The 13,138-nt window shown below is 28.1% G+C and overlaps 1 protein-coding gene across 2 annotated transcripts in view; it reads left to right on the forward strand.

Annotated features, from left to right (window-relative positions):
- The first annotated feature begins 533 nt into the window (after nt 1-533).
- LOC106683856 (uncharacterized) overlaps nt 534-13,138 on the forward strand; it is a 38,711-nt gene continuing 26,106 nt past the window's right edge. Inside the window, exon 1 of one of the 2 annotated variants that reach the window (XM_014425573.1) lies at nt 534-608. The gene's annotated coding sequence lies outside the window, so the exon portion shown is untranslated. Of the gene's footprint in view, nt 709-13,138 lie in introns of both variants that reach the window. The other variant, XM_014425572.1, reaches the window with a different exon arrangement.

Below are 13,138 nucleotides of genomic sequence, written 5' to 3' on the forward strand. Positions count from 1 at the left end.
TATACAATACTATATTCAGGACTCGCAATCATTTTTTTCAGATGAGGTGATTAGGGACAAATTTTTAAATTGATAAAATTAATGATCTATAGTCCCTTTAAAAAAATATGCGCATTGACTTCAGCATATCCTAGACTATCCACTTGAAGTAAATGTATACCCTTCCACAATCCACATAATTAAGTTTTAACAGTTTTAATTTCTCTACCAACTAATCAATAATCCTTTGTTGGCATTTCCTTGGATTGCTACCAATTTTTCAACATTCATTTTTTGTTCAGTATTTGTTTTCTTTCAAATATAATTATAAAAAACATACTAATATACTACCCTAAAACTTTTTTTACAATCTCATAATTATTTTGCGGAAATCTATCAACGTGTGGCGCTGTCTACAAAGCGTGCAATCTGCACCCCGTCATCACCCCATCACTGCCCCTTTTTCTGGGAAATGGAAAATGAATTGAGGGGTAAATATACCCGGTGTTGTTGTGCAAGCGACCGCCTACGTCAGATGGTCCCCTCTCCCGCCACTCTAGAAATAGACACCTCAGTCTTCGACCTTAAGCCCGACTGTTCGAATCTTCTCGACGACGTCTATGATAAAGGTGAGTAGAGCAGTTCTCGAAGGCTAGTTAGTGGAGGAGTCGAAGGAGCAGTCACCACAAGGAGTCTCGTTCTAGGTCTAGTCGTCGAAACGCTGCAACAGTAAGTGACCGAAAATAATCTTGTCTAAACTTGTAAGACTCAAGTAGGTCGAATCTTGTAACTCTATCGGGTTTCACTACACTCTTATTCCTCTGTAAAACAATCTTTCTTCTATGCAGTGTTCTTAGTTTAAATAATATCTTTTTATAAATTTTATGAATAATTATCACCTATAACTATATAAATTTCTTCATATACCAATAAAATTCTATATCAGATCACTTCTCATTAAAACTATCTTATTTTATACTCCATAATCGTATGTTACAAATTCATTTATTATGTGGCAATGAATCTCTATTGTAATAGCATGAAATGTCAATTCAGAGTTTGTTTCTTCAGTAGGTTATAACAGGCTTGTTTAACCTTTCTTTTCTTACAACTAAATTAGTTTAGCCTTAATAATTTATTTAGGATTTAATTATTGATAATTTGTTTATTTTGAAACTGTATAGTCATTCCAGAAAAACTGATCAATTTACTCACATTTATTTTAACCCAAATCAACATATATTTGATCAGCTATTTCCAATATTAAATACAACAACATTTTGTAAAATAAACATAACCCGAAAACTTACATGATTATAATGAGTACCTCAAAAAGTACTTATTTTTTAATACTGAACATTACAGATATGTTTTAAAAATATTGACCCTAAAACAGTAAAATTGGCAGGTTATATGTTTAATAAAAAGAGATGTTGTAACCAGAAATAAAAAATTAACACTAAGATAAACAAATCCATAACGTGAATATCAACAGTACAAGAACGAGATGAATTTATTGTTTTTGTTTTTTTTTAATTTCACATAATATTAATCGACTGAGACACCTATAATAATTTAAATAATGACTTATTTTTATACTTTATTTCTATTTAAATAGAAATTATGTGCATAAAAATTGATAAAAACTCTAAAACAGAATACTTTGATCAGAAGGAGGAAGAAACATGTGACATAACATTCCTTATAGGTGCATGTTTCATAATTCTTAAGGCCGACTGCTTTCTGAGTCCGTACTTGTAAATGCGGCAAAGGCAGACAAAGGTTCTGTATTAAATTTTCTCATTTCAAAAAAGAGTATGGTTTTTACAGTATGTATCGACGGTCACCTTTACAGATATACCAATTCCAAATTCATAAAAAATGTAAAAATTCTAACTAGTGTCTAAAAAAATCTTTTTACGGAGATGAAAAGGAATTGATGATAAGGAATTTTAAATTATGTTTTGTTCAAAAACATAAAATTTGCACTTACAACATATGTGAGGATGACTATCAATAAATTTAAGTAAATAAGTTAAAATAAAAATATACATGTGACAGAACTGCATCAACAAAATAACGTAGCTTTTTGTTGGGCCTGAAATTTATTTCTTTTTCATTACCATCTAGATAAGGATAACTTTCTAATTGGGTAAAATTTTCGATGTGCAAATTTCAATGGATCTATCTTTTGAGACTTGACTCCAAAAACACTTTTGTCTGTCTGTCTGTCTTTCTGGCTGCGTATCTCACGCATCTCTTGACACCGACTTTGATGTTTTATTATTTCTTTTTGCAGGGTTTCAACCCCCACTGCCTATGCACCTTTATATTTAAAATCCATTTTATACAGTCATTTCAAAGATAATTAAATTTTCTACAAAAAAAGAAGTTCGTTTACAAGGGCCGGATTAGCAAAGAAACTTGAAGTTTGTGCCTTTGTTTTGGTAGTATTTTAATCAATTTCTCATTCATTTTTCGTTAACAATATTGCGAATAATTCGAAACCAATACATCCCCCGTAGCATTCCACATACTAGTTTGAAGGATTATTGAATTGTTCAATAATATAAACTAATCAAATAAATAAATAAAATCGAAATGCTTATCAAAGATACAAGCAAATAGGTCCTAGCAGATAGAGTGGTAAGGAAATGATATGATATGTGTGAATGTATCATCAGATATTTTTAACAGAAATAGTTTTATATATTTAATTATTTATCGATTTTGCAAATATTAATTGATTAATTAACCAAATTACCCAATGCAAATAGTTTTTTTTATACATTTCTCGATTTTATAAGTCATTTTGGAATTCATCAACTAGACATATTCTCAACGTATGTTGACTATGTCCCTTAAAGACATAGATGATACTCCTGTCCTTATCTTTTCAAAATTAACGAAACAATAGAAATAAAGGAAACGTTAAAAAAAATTGTTAATTATAAAAAAAATTAATTTTATTTTCACTGTTACTGACCCGTGTACCGAATTCCTTTTATCTTGTTCGTTAAATTTCCTCTCAAGGCATTTTGAATATCTGGACAGGTTATTAATTATTATTTGTTTACAACAAAGCAAGTCAAAGGGAGTTTCAGTAACTGACAGAATTTCTGCTAAAGGGAGAAGGTAAAAACAAAGCTCCTATACCTTTGGTAATGTTTTTGATACGATAAACCCTTTAAATACCACCATTCAAATATTAAAAAACAAATAAGCAATAAGCAATAAGCAAAATCATATAACGCAGTTATATAATGGTTTCTTGAATAAATGAAAAGAAAAAAGTAATATATAATCCATTAGGAAAATAGAAATTTTCCCTTAAAACTATTGTTGGAAAAGCTATTCAGAGGTAGTGAAATGATTGAATTCAGATTCCACATCTAGAATTTTCAGTAAAAAAATTTAAAATAAAACTTTATTTAACAATTATATAATCCAATCAATGAGGAAAAGAAAAATTAAAAAAAAAAAAAGGTGCAGCGCGCTCATCATGCAACGTTCACTGAGTAGAAATTAATCCTGGGATGTTTCAAACCATTAATTTATTTGTTGATCACTATGGCATTTTATTTTATAAACACAGTGAAATACGAAAAGTAAAAATAGAAACTGACTATAAATATGGAAACACAAAAACAAATGGTCAGTGTTTTTCCGTCACTCTCCACTACATTCTATGACTTTATTTTTTAGATATTAATATCTCTAAAATCATTTCCATTCTCCCGGTACATTTTGCATATTACAAAGCTTATTATAAAATTCTTTCTTATCTTATATTAATCCATTTTAAATGTCTAGCAATAATAGCTCGTCAACTATTTTAAATAAATAAGATTAGAAATTGAATATAAAATTTAGAAGAGGTAGACTATGAGTGTCAGAGTATTTGACCTAGTTGACATTAAAGCCCCATTAATTGTGCACTGATATAATTAGTTTAATTAAGAGCCGTTTTTGAGAAAATATTTAACATGTCACTGCTTTACTTAAATAGTAGCATATCTGGCAAAAATATATATATATATTATTTTGTATTTGACCTATACTATAGATAGTACCATAGACTGTGTTACTTTTTTACAACTCTAATAGCTTTGGGACAGCCTATAGAGGGACCACAATACAGAAAGAAATCCCTGTCTATTGTAATATCTTTGGTACACGTCCATTTCAAAATAAAAAGGAAACTTTTTTAGTCAGCTATGACACTATTCAAACATAGGAATTATCTAAAAAATTTCACAAAAACAACCAAACCTGTGATGTGTTAATAAATTATATGGTTCCGAATAAATCAACTATTTTATACGTCATAAACAGAAGTACCAGTCATCGTATACACTTTTGGATCGAGTATCTGTTTAGATTTTCAAAAATACTACTTTCAGAACAAACATACTAACGGTCATTTTCCCGCTCTAAAGACGTATCTTCTTTGATTTTCAAAACTTAAAATGTACATTAATTCAAGAAGAGAGCTTCGTGTCTTGGAAAGTAACATAAGCTATTACAATACAAGTAACATTAAATGCATATATGCGACTAAAGTTCAACACAAATATATCTTATCCATAAATGCATTAGTCCTTCCTTTCACAAGCTGTGGACCAGAACAGATATGATCGATAACAAATCGGAAAGCCGAGAAACCAGGGAAGCGTTGTGAAATTTCCCTATAAACCTATAAGCGACCAGGAAAAAAATTATCGTCTTGTTTCCGATTTGTCTACCATTTTCACACGTTGGTTATCAGAAACACGAGGAAGTCAAACGTTCACACAGAGATACTTGCAATGTTGACATAAGAACATCATCATGAATGATTTATAATTTTATGGAAATGATAGTCCAGCACGTTGGGGCGAGAAAATATATATATACATAAATATGCCATACGGTCATGCATGTATACAGGTTGTAACATACACGTATTGTGGTGTGTGTATACCCGTTCCAAAATAAAGTTTTGTAGGTGCAAATATACAAATTAATTGAATTAAATTTGACTAATATTTATAATTTTATTTATTAAAATAAATAAAAAAAGTTAATGTTAGATTAATAGAAACTATTATATCTATAAAAAGTCCGATATCGATATTTTCTACTGATATTCATTCTTCCAAAAGGTTCATTTCGATAAATTCATTATATTCTGAAACCATTAAAAGGCCTAAAATAATAATAACAATAACAAAAAACTAAATTATATGTAATCTAGAAAAATTATAACTTATGAAAATCATAAATAATTTTTAATAGAGTAACTTCTTCAACTAATTGCAAGTGTTATCAACTGGTCGCGATTCCAAACAAACATGCAACAACTTAAATACAATAGTCTATAACTTAATTGATGAAATATTTGTACTATGAAATCTGTAAAGAAGTGTATGTTTTATAGGCCTTTCTTTTTTTTTTTTTTTGTAGTCTATAAGTACATTTTAACCTTGAATGTAGTAACCAATTTACAGAAACCATCACCATTTTTCATGTTTTATGGTTTCTGATAAACCAATACTGCTAAAACATTATCGTATCTCGAATTACATTGAACAGAACATTAACAAATTTTTACGATTCAACATCGAATTGACCGAAACGTGTAACTAAAATCTAGTTAATTAGTATTGTCGAACTAATAGTAAAATTTGATATGTCATGTTTTTATAATAGAAAAAGAAAATTTATTAATAAAAATCTAACTAAAAAAAATTTAACTAGAATGAATCTATAATTTTTATTACGGCTTACTCTCTTCGTTCTAACAAGTTAATTATATAACGCTCGTAAAACTTTTAAGGCTTCCTAGCATAAAGCTAAAAAAAATCTTGACATGAACGTTTGTTGATTTCTTAAGAGGTCGATAAAAAGTAAGTTCTTGGAGCTATGAATCATGACTTATTACACTTGGAAACGCACCTATTGTGTATGAATTATAATTACATTCTATGAATGTAATGTCCGTGTGCTAAGCCTGTTTGACTAAATTCGTCACTATTCGATAGTCAGATTACAATTTGCTGTATCAAAATTTTAAATAAAAAGTTAATTGAAAATTAATTAAAAAATTCAAATCGAAATTTTAAATTGATTATTTACGTTGTTCCTTTCCTGACCGCACCCCCGACCATCTTCTCCAATCAGTAATCTACGGTCAACTATATACACCTCGATATTATTTATATTGTATTTTCAAAACCGCAGTGCACTTTCCTTTAGTAGAATAATGAAATAAAATAATAATGCTTGCTAGTTTTTTTGACAACTAACCAATAAATGAAAAAAATAATAAAGCAATGGTTTAGTTTAATAAGGTATACCGAAAATTTTTACATTTTATATTTTGCATAATCCACGGATAAATGCATGTTTTTACAAGCAATATTTAGTTTCATTGGTCGACACATTTTAAGCATCTCACTTTTATTTATAATTTTAATTATTTTATTTTATAACTTGAATTATTACCATACTTTTTTTTTATGCGTAGTATATAATTATTTAATATTAAAAAGCATGAATTAATTTAGTTCCTAGTTAACTTTGCATAATATAATGAAATTTAACCAAAAATGTATTATCATGGAATGAATACAAAATAAAAATGTACATACGTAAAATTAAATATTATTTATTATTATTATGAAACAAGTATTGTGTTAAATATAATAAATAATGCCACCGAAAATAAGTCAATACCAATAACTTCTTGTAAGCTAATATAGCAGAAGAATTTATTTAATATTTACAATGAGGAACTATATTCTATTTTAATTCATTTTTGTGTAACGTTTATAAAAACTAAACCGTGAAAATCATTTTCCTAATAAAAGTGAGTATTATAAAACGCTTTCACTGAAATAAGTGTACTATCTAATTTCTCATGAGGCGCACACACGTAATATCTAACCATCCTAGCATAGCTAATACAATTTTATCGGGGTTTTTTTTTCTGTTATTACGTATTCACCATTAAAATGCAACAGCCGGATCTAATGTATAATGACTTACTTCTATTATAAAGAAGCTCTTTTAGTAGTTATATATTAGATTATAATTTTTCAATGCTAACAATTAGCTAAAAGATTCATTAACTTAAGGGTTTATATCCGATTCCCGATTTATTCTTACGTAAACAGTATGATTCAAATTTACGAAAGGTAATATCTGCAAATGTTTATTCAGTAATAGATATACATTTCTTTAGTAAATAAAAATAAATAAACAATATGGGAACCATTCGAAGAACGACTAGAGCTTAAAGTTCTTTTTTTAAAACTGGTATTTATTTTTAAACAACGTTTTAGTGTTTTATAACTGTTTTCTCGTTACTGACAGAATAAAAATTCTGTTATATTATATAAATCTATTATTATCGACCATGATTAAAATTTATTTAATATTTTAATTTATAAAAGGTCACTAAACAAAATAAACAGTCCATAACTAATGATAGCTTTTCCTTACTCGTCTTATCATAGTGAATTTTATTTGTAATGAAACCATAAATCGCAAAAAATTTTAAGCTTAAAAATAGGCTAATTAATTATTAAGAGAAACATTAATAATTTTAAATAATTATAGTAAATTAATTTGACAATCACCTTGTGTAACACCTACTTATTGGTAAAAAAATTATACTTATATAAAACAAATTATATATATTTTATTTAAAAACAATTGGTGTGGTGCGCGTATCAAACTACTTTCACTTTCCACTCTACTCTGGACTGAATAAAGTTAAATAAAATTGTAAATATAGACAAGTAAAAGTAAAAACTGACTATTGGAATGACATCTGTCTATAATTTATGGTTTTTCGTCATACTCTGTTACATTCAGGGACTTAATATATTAAATATTATTCGTTTTTTATAAATTCTTTGGGTTTCTACTACTGCTCTATTCCAGAAATTCATTTTCAACCAGAGGAATTTCACTCAGAATACTTCTCCAGATGGTTAGTTATTTCAAATAAACAAAATTAAATGTATTTTGGAGGAAGCTCTTCCGAAACGCTTTTCAATTAGGATAAGACCTAGTTGATATTTAAAATCATTTTATTTTAAATTTATGTAAGGAGTTTAATAAAAATTTTGGAGCCATTATCAAGAAAATGATATAAAAAATGTTTGAAACCGAAGAAACAAAGTTGCACCTTCAGTTTACCATATTTTAAAGATACAATTTCCGTAACATTATACATAATACATATATGTATATCTTAAATTTCAAAAGATTTTTTTTTAAAGTTCACGCATAGGCAGACTATCTATTCATAAATAAATGGTCCTAGAGCTTTAACTTCACTTAAAAACTTAAAACGCTTTTCTTCGTTGAAAACTCTGATTTAATTTTTTCACGATCGTAATACTTCCTCTTTCCATATGTGTAGAGCTTGAACCTACAATCAAACAATAACCAATATCCTAATTACAAATTCAGAAAAATGAAAATGAAGAACTGAAAAAGTATTTCGTGAAGGTAGTATTGAAGTTGTTGATGGTATAAAGAAAAAATAAGTACGACCTTTTCAAAGAATTTTTTTTGTCATTGTAAAATTTCTATCATCGACAAAAAAACTTTGAGTAACAAATCAGAAACCTCTAAAGATGGACTATTAGTTATTGTAACTCAAACCAATATAAATTAATTAATTTTTATTATAAATTTGTTCCGATTTCACAACACTACTCACGGCCAAGCGCACAGGGCATGATTGCTTCATAGAAACATCCATACACCACGTCCCTATGTCTCAATGTGCTCTTAGTCATACAAATATAGAAATAGCCATCTAAGTTAAGTCATGGCAGAGACGAATAGTTTTTATTTTAAAATGTTTAAAATTTAGAAACAAAAAAAGTAATGATTTCATCTGCAGCCCTCAGTGTCATTAATATTATTTTCAGAAGACTAAAACAAGTTTTTCCTTTATTCTTTTGTATTTTGATAAATAAACTTTAGACACTTACATGTTCTCTAAATAGCCTTCTGTCTAAGAGCGAGTATAAACCATGACTAACTTGTATTAGTTTGCTTTTGCCAATGATATTATTTTCGCACGGTGCGTCAGTCAGACAAACCGGCTTTGCCAACATAATTAGCAATAAGGTTTTAATTACGATTCAGTGTAATCACCTTAGACCATGATCGCAGGGAATTGTTGCTTGCGCGGGTAATTGCATGGACGTTTGTTCTAATTTACCCTATTCAATCGCGTTTAAGCATATACAATTAATCCATTGTCGTTATATTGCATCAATATTTTCAATTAATTAAACACATAAGCTAATCAAATAAAACCAAATATGTGATGGAAAATCATAGGTGTGTAGCGAAGAAATGTACAGATGGAGGTATCCTCCAATGACAGATTCAGAAATAGTTCTGTGAGTTTGAAAAACGTATACAGAGTGTTTATTAATATATCTTTAGTTTTATGTAAAAAGAGCGAATCCAATTTATGTAAAAACAAGCGAAATTCATAAGATTATATTTTCTATTTTATCTAATTTGGAAAATTGTTTTTGGATGAAAAACCTATTTTTGATATCCTGGTCCATTAATGAATGGATTTCACACAGTTTAGTTAATTAATATCAATTAGAATTACAATACGAGTTTGTTGTTATTCCTCATTGTTTGTTTACGATTTACAATACTTACACGGTATCAATAAGTAGATTGAAATGAAAAATATTCTGGTCAGCTTCTAGAAAGTTTACGTTGCTCCCGGGATATGATTGAGTTTTATAAATTTTGGATATGAAAATAACAAAAAAGAATCGAATAGAAATAAACACTGCACAAAATGGTTACCCGTATGAATGAAGAAATAGCATTTTGCTCCAAATTACTTAGGTAATGTAGCACTGCAGGGATTGTAAGCGTTTGCAACATGTAATAATGGTTACGTGGCACTAGTACATGTTCACCATGCGTTCAACCAATTGGATGGATCATCTGATTACTCATTGCTCGCGCATTATTAAGTGTGCACGAAATATCTTACATTAGATCTGATATACTCAACATTAACTATAACTTAATTACAATATATAAATAATAATAACAACATAATTCAATCAAAACCACAGTAACGACATAACTAAATCGAACCTTGGTAACTATATATTAATAACTAAATTAAAATGAGTATGACGAAATAACTAAATCAAAACGGTAAAAACAACATAACTAAATAAAAACAATAATAATTATGTTAGTAAAAAAAAAAAAAGCATAATTAGATATAAACAATAATAGCTACATTAATAAATTAAAAAATAATATATTAAAAAAACAAATCGAAGTAAATACTGCACTAAATAATTGCGTGTATGCTAGCTTGAATTAATTAATTTTTTCCATTATTTATAAAATAAATTAAATCTCACAATCTTAATTATATCAATAGTCCAACGTTTCGGCCAATTCGGACATCCTCAAGTACAATCCTAAATATAAATTCACACCTAACATCAAAATTAAAAAATTGGTTTGGAGGCTATTTTGCCCAAGTCATCAATTACAAATCAAAATCAACCTATTTTTTTAAAACTTCTTTAATTCTTAAAAATTAATTTTAGATTAAAAGTACACTATCCACTATTAAATAAACAAACTATTCATGTGTTAATTTTTCCCTTCAAAATAATTAATTATAACACCAAGCGCTCTAAGCTGCGTATATAATATAATGGTCACATAAACATTAGTACACGATCACCATGCAATATTACTTAGGCATTCAACAAATTTGATGAATAATCCGGTTCCTCATCCAATTGGTTGAACGTGCACGCTAACCAACACAATAATTTTGTGGTGCTTTCATATATTCAGCTTGATCTCGTCCTAAAATTATCTTAAACAAGTGTAAATTAAGTAATGCAGTATGTAAAATACCATCAAACCAGTATTCAACTAAATTAAAAAACATTCTGAAAGCATGAATAATAAATTTAACAAAGAGTTATGGAACTGTATCTAACAGAAGGATGCAAACGAAGTATTCCCGCTGTAATCAAAATTCAGCTTTTGTATTTCCCTTTCTGCGCAAGGGTCTTAGACAAGTAAAGCTAAATGAACCATCAGAATCGTCAAATAAATACAATCTAAACTTTATCCCACTTGAACGTGGGATAAAGTTCTATACCCATCATAGAACTCATTCTTTTAATTATAATATATAATATATTATACTTAATATATTAAATATTTTGTATATTTACAAAATTACCATTAAAAATATATATAACTTTCTTGTATATCCGTGCCGTACACTATTTCAACTGTAATAACATGAAGAATATTTCATAAATAGATTAAAAGGTTTAGTATTCGCGGTATAATATACTCAATATAAGAGTTAAAAGCAAGTTGTAATAAAGTAAGATTTAATGTCGTAAATATATTTGACAAACAGTCAGAAAAGGTTCTGTGACTTTAAATAATCATTTAAATTCATATTAATTATTGGCACTATGAATTTACGAAGACTTGAAAATGTAATAGTTGTTAATAATTTTTAAAAATTAATGTTTTACAAAACTACAAAACATTATCTATTGTATTGTCGGATATAAACAATTCAAAATAATATTTTTAAATTTTAAATAAAGTTTTAATTTCTTTTTTATGTTTAAATCTATTGATGAAATATTTAATATAAAAATATTTAATGCTTTGTAATTATTCCATTAGCAAAACGTTCAAATCACATACACAGTGATTTAGTTTATAGAAATAAACCGCCGGAGTAAATTAAAAATCTTTGAAGAAATTAATGTCTGTAAAATACGTTAAAAACCAATTTTAAAAACATTGTAATAAAAAAAAACAACAAAGAATCATATAATTATGCAATAGTTTATTATTTCATAATCATTTATAAACATCGATATAAAAGGACATTTCAGCCACAATATTAGTTACGACAAAAATTATTTGAACTTTTGGTATAAGTATTCCATTTCTTTCCACATTTCTTTACATTAGTCCTCTTTCTTCATATACTGCCAAGATATTGTCCTACGAAAACTCTAATCGACAGCAATTTTGATTTAGAATGGCAAATCACAAAAAGCGAATTCGAGGTGATGCGAAATCTAAAAAAATCACACCCCCAGTGTCGGAGAAAAGTCATGAACGGCAGACGGCCTACAGAACCTAAGTTGTTGGGACTTATGTTTTAAGGCCCCATTTTTGAGATTGCGCACGAATTAGGTACGGGTCAAATCACATTCAAAGGCAACAACCAATTTTTATTATTGATGGCTCGAATCATTCAAATTGATAACATGAATGTTTTGAAACCCGTCGAACTCATAATACTGAAAATAATTACATAAAAATTATTTAGTTGTCCATCTGTATGTCAAAATATTTTTCAGCTAGAGATTTATTGCTCAAATTACACTGTGATATTAAAAGAATGCTCAGAACAATTAAAGCTCAAACTATAGAGAAAAAAATATTTGTATTCTGTTTCTGAATTTTTTTTAGTGAACGACTGATTTCCGATAACAGATTTCCAATTTTCATATTACAAATTATTCAGGCGTACGGATTCAAACCAAAAATTCGTAGCCACCCGAAAACATATGCTATGAGATTTCAGTGATTACAATGTAGGGTTAATATAAGTTTTCGGATAGCTGAATCTTAACTGTAAAACTGAAATGGTATTTCCCAATTGGGCAACGTAATTACTTATTACGCAAACTGCTATAAAAAAAACAGCCCTCATAAAGTATGCAGCTTTCCATATTATGTATGGAGAACAGAGTATCTTGATAATATTATATTGTTAATACGAATCAATAATGAATTAAAGAGAAGGGACATACATACCTGGACAAAGAACGTACCTAATGCGAGATTGCTCGCAGGGATAACCTAGTTTTTACTATTACTCCACCTGTTTTTTTAATTTCAGTTAGAGATTTTGATGCACCTTCTGGATTTAATGTTAGACAGAGACTGACTAATTTCATATGTATTTTTTTGGATTTGATACTTTTTCATTCTATCTATTATATAGTTGAAAACCAGTAATTATAACTTAAATCAGAACATATCCTTTCTGTTGCAATAAACTAAATAATACACCATAAACACTAGGAAAATAAAATTA

This window comes from Halyomorpha halys, unplaced genomic scaffold (genome assembly GCF_000696795.3).
Source record: "Halyomorpha halys isolate HHAL.00 unplaced genomic scaffold, Hhal_1.1 Scaffold522.1, whole genome shotgun sequence".
In the NCBI taxonomy this organism is placed as follows: domain Eukaryota; kingdom Metazoa; phylum Arthropoda; class Insecta; order Hemiptera; family Pentatomidae; genus Halyomorpha; species Halyomorpha halys.